Here is a 19,281-nt window from a genome sequence, read left to right as displayed (position 1 = left end):
TTGAAAGATCAAGCGCCATAAGGCAGCAGTGCAAACTTCCTTAATTTAGTCTCATAACTGTGTATTATCCCTGGCCAGTAAGGGTAATTTACTGTAAATCACTGTGATTTTTTCCTTCCTGATAACACCATATCAAGTTGTCAGTTTGAAACACTGCCTGCTCATTTTTGCTTGCAAACTGTGATGCTTCTTTTTTCCACTTATACGTACAAAGATCTCAGTATCTGTATACATGCAAACTGGATGCCTTATTTGCAAATGTATCTTGACAAATGCATTTTCCAATTAGGAATGTGAGTGTATTTTACTGATGAGACTTTTTAAGAGGTACATATATTTGTGTTCACATAGAAGTAAATTTTGAATACTTCTGGATACGCTGCTTGTTTTCTGCATGGAGATTCCATATTAGAAATAAAAAGTAGTATCTGTTAGTATGGATAGTAGGATGTATCTATCTTAGTATCTGTTGGTATGGATAGTTAGTATTAGTAGTATCTGTTGTATGGATACTGAAATTTTGATATATAAATATCATGTACATAGATCCCAACCACAATCACCAGGAAATATTTGCCCTGGTTTGCAGATTCCTTACTGTTTGTCAGTATAAGTCAAGCATGCACTCAGTCAAAAGTATGTGTATTTTATATTCCGGGTGTCATGGACCAGGAACCTCACCAGAACTGTGCCTGATATTTATCTGCAATTTCAGGGAAGCATAACCTTTTCCATTATCAGAGACCAAAGGGCCAAATTGATACATTCAGATCCTGCTAACAGCACAGAGGACAGAAAACCATTTTGCAAGCTGGGACAAATTACACTAATGCAGTTTAATAGAATGCTGAGTGGTGGTGCAGTTTTGTATGAGATGGGTCATGATCACCCTTGGGAGAACTGGGTGTAGGATGGATTTTCATCACTTCTGTTGTAAAATGAAATCTTAGCCAGCATGCACAGGTTTTTCCCTCACTGCTGCTGGGTGGTGAGGTAGCTGTGAAGAGTATCTACCTCTTCTGTGGCTGACTCAGCTCAGCTGGCCAGCAGTAACGTGCTGGGTCATGCCAATTCAGTTGCTTCTGGTCCATACCTTCCTTCAGCAATGCATGAAAGTGCTTTGAAAACATAAATATCTGGAAGGTACATATTTCATCTGTGGAAGCAATGTAGAGAGTTGTCTACAATTTCTCTGAGGTAGTGTACAGCTGCAATATTTAATTTTATAAACACTGAATTCTACACCATGGGCTGTTAGCAGAAGTTATCCTGTCTGCCTTAGCTATTTCTGAGCTGTTTCCAGTACCAGCAGTGGGTTACTCTCTGAAGTTGGATCTAAACAGGAAATGGTTATGGTATATATGTGATAATGAGTGAAAAAGAGAAACCAAAGTTTAAGTGTAGCTAAGATATTTATTTTCTGAGAAGGTAGTGTTCTGCTTGACTAGAATGCTTGCTTTATTTATAGAAAAAAGCTCCCATGTCCTTAGCTCACAGGACAGTTCTGGCTCTGCTAGTTGCTTGGTAGAAAAAATACTTTTTGGAATGTGACTGCAAAACATTCATGGCATTTCTTGGCAAATAAGAGATCCTGAGCATTAAGGGAAAGTAGTTCTTGTTTTGTCTAGTTCTAGTAGTGTTCATGTTTTGGGCAAACTTTCCACAAAGATAGGATTTTTGGGAGTATTTGATTGTAATAGTGAAACTAACACTATGATGTGAGTAGCTAAAGCCTACTGACTTGTGTAGGCACCACAAAGCTGTTTGGTACCAACCAGTTAGCCCCTTTGTCCATCATGAGTCTTTGACTTTGTGCTCCTGCATTTTTAGGTTTTCTATGCCTTGTTCTTTGAAACCAGGGGACTGACACTTGCAGTATGATCTAAATTTTTGAACAAAAAGAACATTCAAATTATAACCTCAGAACCCTGTATGCATTTTTCAGGAGAATATATCAGTGCTCATGTGAGCTTCTGCAGAAGTGGTTATTACTGGGCAGCTTTTGCTCTGGCAGGTAAGAGCAGGTATGTGTGAGAGGAGGTGGCCTAGCACCTGGTGACTTGTCTGGATGGAATTGCCACCAGAAGGCACTTTCAGCTGCCTGAAAGAGAGACAAAGTAGGTGGAGGTTTGGCCTTTCTGGGTATCTTCTGTGTGGCTCCTCAGCAGGCTGGTGTGTGGCCATGTAGAACCATCCATTTAGAAATGATTTTTGAGTGCAAGCACAGGTATTTGGTGTGTAGTATGGGAATGCTTGTTACTGTGCACTGTGTGGTTCATCTGCTTGCTGCTGGAGTTCAGAGGTGTATATTTAGGGTTAAGAATCTGAATGTCTCAGTTGCTAATTCAGCTCTGCAAGCCCCCAGTGCCTTGTCTCAGACAGGTCACACTTATCTTTATGTCAATATGCAAATGTCTAAACTAAGAAGAACATCTGTTAAGATCATAGGAGGTTGTGTAGATGATTTAATGGTTGTAGCAATCTGAATTAGGTAAAGTGCTGTGATAATGCCACTAAGATGTCTCTAAGCCACCAGTGTGATGCTGCTGTGAGTCCAATGTGCTTCTGCAATGCATTAGACATCATACTTGTGTAGTGAGAGAGAAAAATGCTAATAGTATTTCCTAAAGCCTTCCTGAGGCCTCATTTGTAATGTTGTGTCCGATGGTCCTTTGCAGTGGGCAGAAAGATGGACTTGGGTTGGAGCAGGTGTGAAGACAGTTTAATAAGCTGCACAGGAGATTTATTCTGGAATGACTGTAGAAAGTTAAATTATGAGATGAGTCTTTGAATTTGAGGTATTGAGGTCTCCAAGGGGTCTGAAGGGAGACTGAAACTACTTCTTTTGGTTATATTTATTTGGCATTAACAACATGCTTCAGTCTTTCCAGTGGTTGCTAGTGGATAAGAGAAGCATGCTTTTTCTGCACTTCTTCCAAACCTTTTAATAATCCTTTAATAACAAAGTATTTTACTTGTCCTGTTCTAGTCCTCACCTTCTAGCATTCATCATGGAGCCAATTACTAGATCTGGGGTCAGGAATGAATGGGTCCCCTCAGGAAAGGGAACATACAATAGATATTTTTGTTCTTTTTTTGTTGTGTGAAACACGGTCTGCTTACCGTGATCATTAAGGAGAAGTTGCTACTTAGCAATTACTAAAAACATGCAGCTATTGCAAAGACATAGAAAATAGCAAGGGGTAAAGCTGTAGTACAATTGTAGCCTTTCCAATAGCTGTTTTGCCTTTTGTAAGGTATTGAGAAGCAGTTTTTGGGGTTTAGATACACAGTAGAAACTGCAGAACTGAATGTTCATCGTGTGCTTGCCTGCAGTTGCATGTTCATCCCAAAAGGGTCATCCCGTGTCTCTGAGCTGTGCTGAGGCACAGTGGAATGCTGGGTTGGTGGTCCAGTGGAGCTGTAGCATTCCTTCTGCTACTGAAACTGTATTGTTTGGTGCAGAGAAGTTTCTCAGTAATTTGTCACCTCCTGTAGCCCAGAAGAACCGTTCTCAGTCATGTCTTGCAGTTTGGTTATCACTCTGCCTTTGCATTTTTGGCCTTCCTGTGAGAAAGTAGACTTGCAGGGAAGTCAGCATGTCATCAATGACCTCAGATTCAGGAAGGGAACTACAGAAGCAAAATGAGATGTGAAATTCTTTCAAAAGCTCTAAATTTGGTATTAGGTAACCAGAATGTGGGTAGGAAGCAAAGGAAAAATAAGTGCTTCCATTAGGTTGTCTTGTTTTTTTTAGAAAGTTGCAGCCTGAGAGGGGCATAGTATTTATAACATATTCATGGCATAGCTGCTTCCTGGTAAGTGTGCAACAGGAGGACATGTTGTTCTTAAATTAGTAAGTGAAAAAGTGGCTGATAAGGATGGGCTACAGATTTCTAGATTTTATTCCAGACAGAATTTAAAGAGAAGGTTTCTTTTCAGTGTCTAATTGGAGGCCCAGATAAAAAAGTAAGATAGAACTTCAGGGTGTTAGGCTCAGGCCACCACCAGACATTCAGTTAGCTGTGGAAAGGCTGTATGCTTTATGTGATTATAGTAATTAAAAAAATATCTTAGGAATGGCTATAATGTAAGCCTGGGTATTTGTAAAATACCTTGTTAGGCAGCGGTGTACTCTCAAGGAAGAGAACTAGTTAAGTAAGATATTGTTCCTGCTTCTGCTAGTAACTTGCCATGTGGTTTTACACATATTTCAAAAGGAGACAAATAACTTTGAGTAGATCATTAATGTTATAGTTGAGGCCAGTTGAATGTCACTTTTATTTTGTACCATAAAAAAGCAGTAGCTCCCATTCAAGATGTATTCTCTTTCAAGAATGAACTGAGTTCAGAAGACTCTGCTTCCACTTGTCTGACTAAATGTAATAGCAAATCTTTCAAAAATTCTGGCCATAACATTTACATTAAACTGTTAAAATGGATCTGACATATAATTTACTTTGAGATCAAACACAAAAAATGTGCCAGAGATTATGATTTAATTGAAGGGACTTATACTGTGAAAAATTTCTTACTGTTCAACACCTTATGGATCATCAATCTGGGTGGAAGAATGCACTGAAACCTTTCATGGACAATTGTGTGACAGCAACTGCACTGTCTATATTTAAACATCTCTATTACTTTCTAGCAATGCCCTTCACGATGAATTCCTGTAATTAGTGGTTCCTGAAAGTATCAACACCTCCTCTTTCCCTCACCTCTCTGAAGTGTGAACTCAAGGATCAAAGAAATGTTAACTATATTGGCTGTAGGCTGTATAAAGTATAATCCCAGAATGTTCTAGGACTTACCTGTGTGACCAAGTTAACTAGCACTAGCCAGACGATGACAGCTATAGTGATGATGCTAAAACCTCTTTGCTCTGTAAAGAGGGATGTTCTGAGGTGAGCAGGGATTCTTTTGGATAAAGATTGTTAAGCAAAAAACCTTTTTATTGCCAAACCCTCCCCACCAGACTCTTTCATGGAAGATTTAAACTAGTTCATTGTATGATTCTGTCACCATTAAAATGGTAAATTTTCCATGTCAGGACACCATTAGATGGTAAGAATCATTATTTTCCTTTTTCTTGCAGGCTCTGGGGAGGCACAGGCACTTTTGATTTTGACAGGGTGGGGAAAGGGGTGATTCTTGTCTTGGTACTTGTGGGTTTTTTGGGGAAAATGATGGACCTTCATTTGTAAATTATTGTCTTGAACTTTCTGGCAGGGACCTTTGTGTGGGTGTGATCTAAGTGTATTTTTCATGTCACTGGTGATGGAAACTAGAATATAAACACCGTGGTACAAGGGATGCCAGGAACTTGTGAGGAAGGGAAAAAAATCACAGTAAAAAGATTTCCTAAAATAAAAGGAGACAAGTACTTAGAGTTGTTCTATGACTTTTTGTTCTATGACACCAGTTTACTGGTGATTTTTTTGTATTTTGAGGGGTTTCATGTTGTGTATGTGTTGGTTTTTTTGTTCTTTATTTAATTCAGAATCAATCTACTACTAATAGCTGTGTTATTAATTTCCTGTTATCCTAGCTAGCAAACCCATTTGACTATACTGATTAATAGGATACTCAGAGTGCCAACTTTGGAGTAATGCCTCAGATCACAAGTGATAATTGGCTTCTGTATGAGTTGTAGTCATTGCATTAGTTAGGTTTTGAAGCCCAGTTCCCAGAGCATGATTCATATTGACTGTCCTCCTTTCTCCATGGGAAGTGACAGTGGTGAATTTCCTGGATTAGGCAATACTGGGGATGAGAGTCAGAATAACTAAATCTCTTTCTGCCTTCAACACCAGCAGGAAATACAAGAAGTGGAAGAACGAGCAGTTCTATGAAATAAATGTATTCATGTGTTTGAGACCTCTTCAAAAGAAATAAGAAAAAATACCATCTTACATTATTGTAACACATATGTTTCAATGTTGAGTGCTTATCAGTAAGATCCAAGTATTTTGAAGACTTTTATTTCCCTGTTGCATTTGGGATCAAATAAAGATAATTAGACACCACTTTAGCATGAAAGTGTACTTAACTCAGTATGGCTCAACAGAGGAATGGATGATTTATTTGTAAATATTATGTCCATTAATGATATTAAATTAATACCTAATTTTTTTATGTTGGACACAAAAAACGTGGTGGGAAGGTTATGTTTTTGTAGTGTACCTTAATATTTTTGATAATTTGCTATTTAAATATAAAAAAGTAACTATTCTTCAAGATTTTTTTCAGTTAAATCAGGGAGGTATTTTTTCTTTTTAGATTCAATATTGGAAGAACCAAAACCTAATAGAAATTTCTCTTCGGCAGAAAACTTCTAGCACTGAATCATTCATCTGTACTCATTAATTAGGTATGCTCTTACTAAATGGCCACAGTAGCAGTAATACAGTCATGGCATAGGAGGAGTCTGTCCATAATCCAGGAGTGCAGCACAGGCTGGTATCCACCCACCTGGGAGGCAGCTCCATGGAAAGGGAGTGGGTGTTCTGGTGGCAGCGGATTCCGTGTGAGAGAGCGGTGCTGCTGTGGCAAGGGATGCCAGCAGGATGCTGGGCTGCAGCAACAGGGGAATCACCAGCAGAGATAAGGTAAAGGTCATTGTCCCACTCTCCTCTGTGCTTGCCAGGCCACACCTGGAGTGCTGTGCTCACTTTTGGTCCCTGGTGTGCAGAAACGTGGGGACGGGTCCGGAGAGGGGCCACAAGGATGAGCAAAGGTCTGGGACCTGCCACAGGAGGAAAGGCCGAGAGAATGGAGTTGGTCCAGTCTTGTGCAAAGAAGGCTCAGTGGCTACAGAGATGGTGGAGACTCCCTTTTTACAAGGAATCCTATGGAAAAGATGAAGGATAATGATTAAAAGTTACTCTTGGTGAGGTGCTGATTTTCATAATGGGAGCAATCAGCTGTAGGAATAATATCCCCAGGGAAGCTGTGGATTTGTCAGCATTGGGCACTTCTAAGATTTGTCTGGACAGGGTGCTGGGCTATCTTACCTAGACTGTGGTTCTGCCATGGAGGGTTGGATCAGACAATTCAAGAGGTCACTTCCAACGTGGTATTCTGTAGTATTCTAAAATCATCTTAAATTCAGCCTAAGCACTCTTACCCCACCCACACAGCAAAGGCAGGGAACTTTGAGACAGAATTGGAAGATGTCTTTGGTTAGCTCATACTTTCTGAAAAAAATAGATGAAGGTATGCTGCAATCTACTTTCTTCTGTAGAATAATAATGAGAACACTTATTCTTGGTAAATAGTGCCAAGAAAACCCTGTTTTTAATTAAAACCCCTTTTCCCCTCCCCCACAGTACTTAATATATTTGACTGAATCAAGGGCTGTTTTCTCTTAGGAAAAAATGTTTTTAAAAAGTATAGTAACTTGCTGTTAACTTAGGTGTAGATAGAGTTTAGGTCTTAGACTCTAAGTAACTTTATTGTGGTTCATTGTGGAAGGATTTTGTTTTGAAATTTAAAAGAGTGGATGGTGTTAATCTAACAGCAAGACAGAAGTAGCTACAGTCCACAAAGCCTTCATACAGCTGCCTTGACATCTAAATATATAGTGTCTGTAGTGAGGTATATAAATGCCTAAAATTCTATTTTTGCACTGCTGGTTTGGCTTTTCTTCTGCCCCAGTTCTTCTGGGATCCTGAAATTAAGTGTTCCTGCTCATTAGCCCTTGTACAGATCTCTTTAGCACCCGTCATTAGAAGCGAGTTCTGCACAAAGCGTAGCAGCCATGGCTGTGGCATGCTAATCACAAAGACTGCGTAGGAACCAGGAAAACACATGGAGTTAGTTGTTGAGAAGAAATTTGGAAACTGCCAGGGCAAGAAGGAAGCACAGGAAGTGAGTGGGGGAGTAAAGAAGTGGGAAAAACATTGGAAGGCGAAAAGCGATTTGGAAACACGAAGGGATCTGTGAAGGGTGCAGAAAGCTGGAGATGGAAAGGAGTGCTGGTACAGGAGAGCTGGAAGCTAATGGGACTCTGCTTACAGGGTGGGAGCAATATATCGTATAATGAAGTGGTTGAGAATGAAGTGGTCACTGAAAAGAGGCAGAGAGGCAGGACTGGCATCCCAAATAGAAAACTGAGCCTAAAGACAAGGGTGGATGGGGGCAGTAGCACATGTCCACAGGATTGGTGATAATAAGGCTTGGATGAGAAGTTTAGAGGAAGACTGAATATCTGTATTGAGCAAGATGGAGCTTCTCCATTTCAATGGCTACTGTCTTAAAAAAACCAAGCTCAGAAAGCTGCCTTGAGTAAAGAGCTACAAAGAGTAAGTCCTGCAATGCTGGGAAGGCAAAGAATTAAGATTGCCTAAAATATGTTAACTGAGCTCCCCTGGACATTTGAATTATGATACAGTTTTAAATTCTATGATCTCAGAACTTTATGGTCTTTCCAAGTGGAACAGATGTGTATGAAGACTGCAGCAAAGGAGGACAGGTCTCTGGAAACCTGCTTTTATTTGTTGTGGAAACCCTAAGACAGATAATGAATGGGGCAGCTCACAAGTGAGGGGAGATATGTGTCACCTTCATTAGGAAACTAGGTGGATACAGTTTCTCCAGGAAATTAGTTAAGGTATTACAGAAGGCTAAATACTCCGAAAAAATGAGTTTTAGGAACCTAGTTGTACAGCAAAGTTTGTAATGCTCCTGATTCTGAAGTTTTCTCGTCTCTGGGATCACACGATGCTCCTGGCAGGGGTGTGTTGTTACCTGGCAGCACCAAAGGGAGCTCTGTCCAAGAATGGGCATTTTTGTCCTCAGAGTGCTGTTCTGGAAAGCACAGGGTAACCTGGAGCAGTGAGTGTGCAGAGCTGTGCTGTGGCCATGTGGAATACTCGGTAGAGTTTCACCACTCTCTTCTAGCTACTGTATTCACTGAATGAGGTTGGGGTTCTGTGGAAAAAACCCTGTGTGTTATCACCTAATATGAAGTCAGACAAACTAGATTTGAAAAAGGGTGCCCAATTACCTGCAGATCCTTGGGAAAAAAAAAGAAAAAAAACTTCTTAAGAGCTTACCTTAAAAATTTATTAGTTTCCATGTCATTGGATGATACCTATCTTATATTAGGATTTTATTTAGGGTGTTGATGTGTATATAGCTTCTTGACTTCTGTTTCTTTAAATGGCATGCTTTCTGTACATTTCTTGTGGGAAAATATCTGCAAAAAACCTAGAAAAATCTAGGAAGTATGGTTACAGTCAGTTTTTTAATTTCTGTTGACTTCTGGTAAAATCTAATTTGAAAAATTGTACCTTGCTTAATTTCCCAATTATATATTTACTTGCATGATGGAGAAGACAAAAAATTATTTTCTTTTGATCTGATGTAATTGGAGCTGTATTTTAGGGGAGCTAATTCAATCTTATCTGATTATATCCTTACCATGGTCAAAAGTAAGGCTGCAGTTGCTATTTAAGGAGACTGGTTACAGAGGTTGTGTCATATCAAATACATTGCTTTTCTACTCTCTTACTGTTAAATGGGCTGCTCTAAATTAGATGGTCTAATTCTGGAAAATTTGAATATGTGCAGGTGGACTTTTGTGTCAGCAAAGCCACACTTATTTAATTGGCGCTCCATATGTCTGCAAAAATTGGTTCCATATGGTTGAATGGCACATTTTGAAAATGTTTTTTTAATTCATACTAGTGCCAGGAGAAAGAATAACTCAATTTTTTTGAGCTCCTCAACTAAGTGACAGTGCACCTGTACACGAACCTTCTTTCAATTTTTAAAGCAGTAATTGAATACGTAGGATTTGCTTGTCACGTGTTAACAGCTTTAAGGTAGTTTAAATACACGGCTAACAAAGGCTTAACTGTGTGCTCTGGGTTTATACTCCTAAAAACAAGTGATGAAATATACCTAAACCATCCAATCCCACCATCTATTAGGTTGAATTTACATGAGTTTTCTTACAGAAAACTCCTTCATTTAGGGTCATGGTAAATCTAAATATATATATATATACTGGTCAAATAAAACCCAGTTTTTTACATGGGGAAAACAGCTTTGAGTTTGCTTCAGGTTAACCAAACTGATGGGAAATAATCCTGTGAGAAAAACTGGAGATCTGAATTTTTAAATTGGGGCCATAAAAGTTGATATAATCAAGAGATGAGCTTATGAGGAGTAATGTAAATTAATTTTTTATTTGTTTCTTTTTATTGCGCACAGGTACCTAAGGATAAAACTGGCCTGAAGGGAAAATCTGGGGCAAACTGGGGACCTTGACTGTTCTTGCACCTGAGTAAGTGAATACTTAGTGGAAGTCAGCTTTACAAAATGTTAAGACTGTGAAATATTTTTCAGCATCTCCATGCCTAATTTTAGTTGTAACTTTAGACAATACTTTGGCTTTTGAATTGATAAAGACCAGAAGTGGTAGGGTACTTGCAAGGGAGGGAATGTGCTGTAAAGCCTTCAGTGCAAAAAAATTTTATTTATTTATTTATTTATTTATTTGTTTGTTTATTTATTTTGTTTTGTTTTTATTGCTACCCTTGAAGTCTCCATAGATTGAAACATAGCTTATAAACAGGATTCCTTGGTATTTTGTTGTTTTGCCTTTGCAGTTATTTATCTTCAGACTAATGTCTGAGTTTCTTAAAGCTTAACTTGATCTTGCTGGTTTGTAATCATAGTAAGGAACTGAGACTCAGCAGAACTGAAGGTCAGGCCAGGGTAAATATGAGGTCATCAGAGGGTGAAGGCTGAGAAGATGACCTCGTGGAAGGTTGTCTTGGAAAGGATGAATGCTCATTTCATGAGGGGTGTTTTTGGATACAAAAACTATTGTCCTGATTGGGTTTGCTTTCATTAAATCAGGACAGTGGTAGCTTTTTTTCATCAGCTTGGATGGGGCATGTGGTAGAGTCCCCCAGTCCCAAACCCAGCCTACAAAGTTTTCTGAAAGGCAGAAAGACTATTTTCCATTTATCCACATAGCTTTTTTTCCTGCAACCAAGCATTATTCTGGTGGCAAAAAATTATTTTACATGTTTAAAAGCTACGTTGATGTGTTACTTATTATTTAATGCATTTATTTAATCATACATATTCATATATGACATGTCTGTAATATTAATAAGCAGATAAATTTTCTATAGCATGAAACTTCTTTCTACTAGTAACATTTTTAAAAATGGGCAAGTTAATTGAGTTTTCTGAAACAATTGCTGGAGCTGGAGCCTTTCTTCCTACTGGCATTTCTCATGCTAAAGGAATTATCTTTGGTTTTAGGGAGCTTTACTAAGCTGAGTATGCTTACTGCTTTCTACATTAAATTTTGAAAACAATACCTGCCAGCTGAAAGTCTCTCAATTTAATCTGGTCTAAACTTGCTGCCAGTGTCGTTTATTCCAAATCTGTGCTGTGGTTTATTCATATTTTTCTCCTTAATTCATGAATTTACAGATTGATATCCATCACATCACTGCATAAAAAAAGCGTGTTTCATTTTGCTAGAGTATTTATTGTGTTTATCCCTGCAGCAGAGTAGTAGACAAAAATGTCTCTCATTGCTTTCAATGTTAAAGAGAATTAAATTTGTAACCTAAAAATCTGCCAGGCTTTGTGAGCTATGCACACATAAGACTTGTAATTCATTAAGAAATACGTCATGGTAGCATTTAGCATTATCATTCTTTTGTTTGTCAGTTAGGTGAATTACAAGTAATGCCTGAAACTGTATTATAAGTAACCGGTTGCTTTCCTGTTTTAGCAGTTCTCACGGAAGTTCTGGTTCCTTGCCTTGCACTTGCTGTGTATAGTTTTAGGAATTAAGTCTCTGGACTAGCAAACAGGTGTAAGGTTTATTAAAGAAGAGAAGTTCAGTGTTCTTAAATGATAGTGGCATGTTTTGAAATCCCAGTAGGCTCAACAGCTCTGTTTTAAATCCAGCAGGGACCTTTGAGAGAGGTTTTTTTGCCTTGTTTCTTTTAACTTCTATACTAACATGAAGCAAATGTTTTCATTTATTTCCTGTGTTATCAGTCCTGCTCTGAATATTTAAGTCTATTGCTTTTGACAGTGATGAAAGGCAGCTATTTCCCAACCTTTTGTATTTTGGGTGCTACATAAGCTCAGCCGTTCATTTTGGGAATATTTTCTTCTCCTGATTTGTTCCTCTTTCCTCATTTGAAAGGCAGCACTAAAAATTCCAGATACAATTGCAGTCTTCTTGGAATTGTAATTTAGATTTTGTGCCTATGTACATGTGACAGGAGCTTGCCCATACCAAAGAAAGGCAGTCATTCTGCTGGACCTGTAGGTATAGTGACAAAGATGCTGTGTCAGGGTTGTGTTACTTTGTACTTGAAAATTGTTGTCTAATAAGTAGAAGTCGAGAACTAGTGAACTAAGAAATGGAGATAATCCAATTGCATTGTGTAGTGGGTTCCTTCATGAATATAGGATTGATCTCTGGGTGTTTTGCCCAGTTTATTATTTGCCAGTTACTGTAGTTACCGCATCACCTACAGATTTTCTCATTCAGACTTGAAATTGAGTGCCTTGGGGCAAGATTTTCTCTGTTAAGCATGAAAATGAACTGGCCTTGGTTTTGAGAGCATCCTGTGTGCAGCAGTTCTTGTGCCTGCTGCTCTGGAAAGGTCAGCTGGTTTTGTGCAAATCTACATCTGGGCGTGAAGCAAGATAAGTGCAGCAGTGATGTAACCCTCCTTCTCTGGCTTCTGTTCTTTCCCAGGGATTGGTAGGTATTATCTGTGCCCTGTTCAGAGGCTGAAGTGAAGCTGACTGGTGCTGCTGCTGTAGCCTGTTGATACCATAGGATGAAGCTTTTTCAACTTCTTTTAGCAGTTAATTTCACAGAGTTTGCTATTTTTTTTGTAAATCACAGTGTATGGTTTCTGACAGCTTTTAAAGATGTCATATGCTCTGCTGTTTATAGTGTAGAAGTCTCTGGGGATTTAAAACTTTCTCTACAGTATCTCTCTCACAGAGATCAATTAAGTTTCTAATTAAAGTTTTATCAACCTAGCATCTATTGAAATCCTAAAAATGTCAGTGTTTCTTGAGACAAACATAGGAGGTTTTCTAATCTCATGAGAAAATTTTTGTTGAGGATTGTTGGGGTTTTTCTTTTATATTTTTGAGTGTTTCTTTGTTGTTCACAGAGTGGTGTTTGAATAATGGAAAGCTTTAGTAACTGAAATTTTTAATGAAAAGGAGCCAAACAAATTTATTTAAACAATTTTATTGATTAAAATAGCTTGTTCTCAGCTAACAAAACTGTAGTTGTAATCCTTCCCCATTCTTTTTGTCTTTGAAAGACTACTTATTTTTGTCAGACCTAAAATGTTGATGACAATTATATCTCTTTGTTTCACCTGAAGCCTTCCTTTCATGTTTGGAAAGTTGTATATCACTACATATGAAAAGTACCAAAGTCCTGAAGTGGGCCTCAGCATTAAAATATATAGACACTTTTGCTTTATGAGGCTGTAAACCAGATAATTCATCACTACTGACAACCTGGAAGTAGATGTGGGCTTTTAAAGAACAACATGTTAAATTACAAATTCCTTGGGAGGTGGAGTGTTTGTTTTTAGGAATTCCTGGAGAATTGAAGCCTATTAGGATGGCATTGTATGTGTAATAATTCATGTACTTAGCCTAAGTTGGTTTTTTTTTTCCTTTTTTTTAAGGTCTAAGACCATTTAAACATTCTGTCATAATCATCATAATAATTAGTAGCATCCTCTCTGCAAACACAGAAGAGAGGGGGAAGCTGTTTTTTTTTATTTTTGCAGTGTAATATTCTCAGTATCTATATAAATAAATGATAGTGTGTGGCATGATTCACATGAATAGCAGTGCAGCTGTATTGCTGCTGTCTGTCCAAATAGCAAGAAATAAGAGAGAAAGAGGAGGTGACAGGGGGGATATGAATCAGAGAGGAGAATTGTGGCATGAATAAATTGACACTGTGGTTTTACTGGGGGGGGACACTCATTACAGGAGGCTTCATCTCTTTGCAGCTTTCCCATATTTAGAAAGCATCTTTAGTGATCCTTTTTGCAAACAGCTCATGCAGTAACTGGCAAAACAGAAGCAATTAGTGGTGTAATCTCAAAGGGAATCTCAAGCTTCACTTTAAGTGCAATGATTAAATCCACTAGAATGATAACCATTGCTGCCAAGAACTCCTGTAATTGGCCACTAATGTATTTTGTTGTAGCAGTCGATAACTGCTGCATTTCATGCACATAATTAGTAATGCATACACGTTTGGTCAGTAAAATTGAAAATCCTGATAACCGAGGGTAGAGGGGGTGGAAGGAGCACAGAGCTGGAGAGCTGAAATACTGCTCTGTTGATAGTACCTAACTAGAGCTGTGTGCTTCAACAAAACAAGTGTCCTACTGTGCTGGAATACAAATGGGCTGTCTGTGGCAGGATATAGCAAAGACATTTGGCAGAGAGGGATTTGAAAGCTTCTGGCATAATGTAATTGAATTGGCCATTTCTTTAAAGATACAGCAAATTGTTTGCTGCAGCATTCATCATCATAAGGAAGGTCAGACAGCTTGCCAAACATATGATATTCATAATAAAAAGTAAAACGGTGACGCTTATATTTAAACACAAATCATGTTATCATGTTTGTAAAAGCTGGAGAAATGAATGGGAATATTTTTGGTGGTGCTGAGTATTAGTAATCTAAGTAAGACTGTAATTCAAGAGGGGGACAGCGTCTAAGCAGGGAAAAGATCCACAGGGAAATTCAGCTACTGAGCAACATATGATCCCCCTGATTTGAGAGGGTAGTAGGTGTTTTGGCAGGATTATTGCTGACTCTCTCATCTGATCACTTATGGGAAGATAAACTTGTATGATCCTGTTTTTTGCCTTTTAAGAAAACAAAGGGAAAAATAAGAAATAAGAAGGACTTGAGTCTTTAAAAAGAGACAAAATTTGAACAAAGCGTTGCTGGGGGGTTTTTTGTCAGTTATGCTGTGACAAAATAAGATGATGCAACAACCTGTAGCATATCTGAAATGTTATATGAAATGCTCTGTATTGATGTGCTGGGAAACCCCTCTCGAGTCACATCCAGAACCCTGAACGTAAATTGCCTGGTGGCAGGGGCTTTGGGCCATGCAGTGATGCCTCTGCAAATGAGTAGCTGTTAGCTTTTAGGTTCTAACACATTCAGGAGACTGGCATTTTGATTTCTTGCACCACTGCACCGCTGATAGGGTTGGAAATGGGAATCAAAATAATTAGATTGGATATATAGATCCCAGCAAACCAGCCAAGAAAGCGGCTGGGCAGGGGAGGGCTGCTCTGAATTCTAAAATGTGCCAGTGCTGTTTTTATGAGAGCGTGAGGATGGGAGGAGTAAACTAGAGTGCAGATGCTCACCATTTATATTCAAAGCATGTAATAAAATAATTGAATGTATGCTTCCTCCTATTAAAGCCTGTTAAAATCAGTAATAAAGTACATTACTGTTGTATTAAAAAGGGAGCACAAATTTTCAGGTAGTATATCTTAGTTGTATGCATAGTGTACAGATAAGCAGACTGGGAAGTGTTTTTTTACATTGTCCAAGGCATTCCTCTTTCTGGTACAGGACTGTTCCCATCACTTCATTTTATGTTACTTAGTCCAGCAGTATCTTTGCAGTATTCTCTCTGGCAGTTTTTTACAGGCCCACAGTAATTTCTCTCCCAAAAGCCTTTCGTTCTAGTTCCTCAATATTTTTATGTAAAAATCCCAACAAAAATAAACCACCAAAAAAGCCCCCACTTTCCATGTACTCCTTCTTGAGTTTCCTTAGCTGTTAGAAAATGTCATCCTTTTTCTATGCAAATTCTTCTTTTAGATATTTGTAAACAATTATCCCACTATCTCTTTGCCCACTTTACCGTTTTTTACCTGTAAAAAAATTTTTTTTCTTTACTCAAATGTCAGTTCTTCACCTTTTTGCTTTTGACAGACCCACCTTCATTTAATCAGGAAATTCAGAAGTCCAGGTTCTCCTAAATCTGTAGATTTTTTTCTGTTTTAAAATTCTACTCTCTGGATTGACTGCCCATAATACCTCCTGCATCATTTATATCTCAGTGCACTCTCTCCCTTCCTTCCCTATTACTGACCTGAATTTTTTTCATACCAAACATGTTAAATCTTGCATTTTCCTAAGCCATACCTTGCTTTCCATTTGTATTTCTATTTTTGCTTTTCATTGCATTAAATCACCATGACCTTGCGTCTGCAACTTCATGTCTATCAGGTCAAAGTTAAGCATCCATCCAGAGTAGCCTGTTGGTTTGGGTGTATGCCTGCCATGAGGAAGGCAGTGGTTGCAGTATCTCCTCTGCTTTGAAGCCAGATGCACAGGACTGTGTCTCTGGTAATTCTGTATGAAAATAACACATGGGAAGTACTTGCCTACTTTTGCAGAAGCCTGTCCTGCATGCTGTCCCCAAAATACCAACTGAATCCATAAGCATATCAGTTACTGGCTCCAGTAGTCCCTGGAAAAAGCTATGTTGAGCTGTTTCTGAGCAAAATATCACCATTTTGTTCCTGTTTCCTTGCTTTGGTCTCCAGGAGGGTTTAGGTGTTAGTTTTCTTATTATTGTGCTCTTAATCCATTCATAATTTCACGTTACCCTACTCAGTTGTAAAGATAGTGATGAAGAACAGCAAGGTGATGTCTTGTTTTAATCTGTGCAAGCCCGTAGTATCTGAAGCTCCTTCAGCAGTTGTCATTTGTGTATCCTGAAGGTGTCCCAATCACTTATTCCATGGTTTGACAGAAGATTCCAAGACTAGCAAATAAAAAGCGTGTTGGCTGTCCATGTGGAATGGAGGATATTTAGCTGCTATGGGAGTGCAACATGGAGAAGTGGTACTCATACCAGGAGCTCTAAGAATGTGAGTTTACTGCAGAAATAGATTGGTAGTTCTGCAGGAGCTAATTTTTATAGTGGAAAACATAAAATCCAATCTTTTTTGTTCAAAGAAGACTGCAATTATCTGGTAATAACCATGTGAAGATTTATAATATGAGAACGCTCTTTTTGTTTGGATGCTATGGAAGTAAAAAGATGCACTGGAAATAAGAAAAAGAAGAATTCAAACAGGAAACAGATTTTGTTATTCCCCCATCATTCATTTAAGTTGAGGCAAGGAATTAGCTGAAATTTTTACATCCAGCTCAGATGTATTTCTAAAATACAATTTCTTTCAGTGTGTTTAATGCAAGAATTGAATGTTTGGGTTTCAAAACTTGTGTTTTTGAGGAAACCCAGCAGACCAGCAGAGGTAGGAGGTAACTTGTGTCTCTTGCTGGATTCGTGCTTATTAAGGCCTTCAGTTAGGGTTTGGGCTTTCATCCAGGCTGGTTATTTAGCTCAGATGATGGTCACAGATTTCTGGAGGGCAGTTGCAACACAGTAGTTGCTGTGCAAGAAATAGTTCAGTAATGCTCCCAAGGCTAGCTCTTAAAACACACAGCTCACTTACAAGCCCATTAAGGATTGACCTATGTTGGGAGTTTATTTAAATGCTTGGCACTGTTCTTTAATATAGAGAGTTTGGGGAAAAAAAATGTTTTGTTTTTTAATAAATTTTTCCTTGACCTTTACCTGCAGCAAAATTGGCTGGCAGTATCACAGCAGGTCTAAATGCAACATTTTATTTATGGCATTAATTTTATAGAAGAACAAGTGGAGTTTGAAGACAGGAAGAATTAAAGACTCCTTAGCTTTTTGAGATTAATAACTTGGTGAATGTGAATGAATGCAAATGTCACTGACTTGAACAAAGAGATCAAATTAAATACCTTGGGCAGGTTACACAATGTCTGTCTAAGGGGACTGCAACACTTGATCCCTGTGTTCTGTCTACTGCCATTGAGACAACAGTATAGCAGTGTATTGCACAGGTAACATTTTCTGCACCTTTTAGGGTGTTAACTGCTATTCAATATTTCCTGTTCCAATGCATAAATAACCTCCAATGATGTGAATTCTAGGTAGTGAAAACACGTTGCATATTTCAGCACCACAGTATAGCGTTTGTTTTATTTAGGAGAACTGCAGATATATTTAATCTTCTAATGTAGATTTATGAAAATCATACAATATAAACATCAGGACATGTCGTACAAATGACTTGAATGTTTTGTAACTCAGGACAAACTGGCCTGTTTCTTCCTTGCCTGGAAGACTTTTCTGTGTTTGTCTTATCCTTGGTTATTGGAACTGAGTTTATGCCCTTCTCATACAATAACCTTCAGAACTAAGGACGTTCAGTGAATGTCATACCCCTTGCAACTTTTCACTGATAATACACATTTTATGGGATGATTTCTTTTGCTGTACAGCTAATAACTCAGCATGTTATTCTGTGTTCACTTGGCTTTTGAAGGCCATCTTAAAAAAATGCAAAAGAATATTCAAATTACTTTCCTTTTTCTGATCTCTCATGCCAACACTTAGAAACATGGTGAATGGTCACATCTTGTGAGATAGTATATAATCAAGGATTTTTTTTTATTCTTTCTAAACTGGTAAAGCAGTTTCATTGACACACAAACTTAGCTGTAAAGAGATTCATATGTTTAGTTATTTAAAAAGGTAAGTATTGTGGCTGTGTAGGACTGAATTATACCAAAGTATGTGGAAAATACTTTTCTATTTTTGAAAAAAGAAAAAAAACCCATTGTTTTTATGTGTTCTTAGGGGAATATGGTTTGAATCTTGCTTTGTTACAGCAGCAAGTTTGTTAGATTTTCAAAGCATCAGTCCTTAAATGAATACTACCCTTCTGCCACCCATGCAGTGTTTGGGAAAATTTAATTTGTTTAGGAAAGGGTAAGTGACAACACTGATATCTTAGCTCCTTATCTTGGGAAGTGCTCCCCTTACTTTCCTTTTTTGTGCCCCTCTCCAGGAACAAAAGCAATACAAGAATGCAGATGTTGAAAGGCACGAAAATGTGCTTAAAGTATTTTCCTTCTGTCTTGGAACAATGGCTGCTGACAGCAGAAGGCTTGCTTGCTTGTTAAAATTAGATTTGAATCATCAGTGTAATAGCAGTAGGAAATTGTAGGATGGAAAGGTGCCAGGAAGCCTATCTATATCTGCCCTTTTGGAGAGAGGGGGGCCTGCAGTGGCTTGAGCTGTCTCCTCAGCTGAGTGAGCCTGCCCTATATGACAAGTGCTGCTTTAAGCATCCTTAAAACAAAATTGTCCTTGA

At 38.3% G+C, this 19,281-nt stretch overlaps 1 protein-coding gene across 3 annotated transcripts in view; it reads left to right on the top strand.

Moving 5' to 3' along the window:
* Nucleotides 1-19,281, top strand: part of TBL1X (transducin beta like 1 X-linked) — a 202,593-nt gene that overhangs the window by 45,832 nt on the left and 137,480 nt on the right. For all 3 annotated transcript variants that reach the window (XM_084201207.1, XM_084201205.1, XM_084201206.1), the window contains exon 2: nt 10,222-10,294. The gene's annotated coding sequence lies outside the window, so the exon portion shown is untranslated. The remainder of the gene's footprint in view (nt 1-10,221; nt 10,295-19,281) is intronic.

This window comes from Fringilla coelebs (assembly GCF_963513975.1).
Source record: "Fringilla coelebs genome assembly, chromosome: 2".
In the NCBI taxonomy this organism is placed as follows: Eukaryota; Metazoa; Chordata; class Aves; order Passeriformes; family Fringillidae; genus Fringilla; species Fringilla coelebs.
This window is presented reverse-complemented; position numbering and strand designations above follow the sequence as displayed.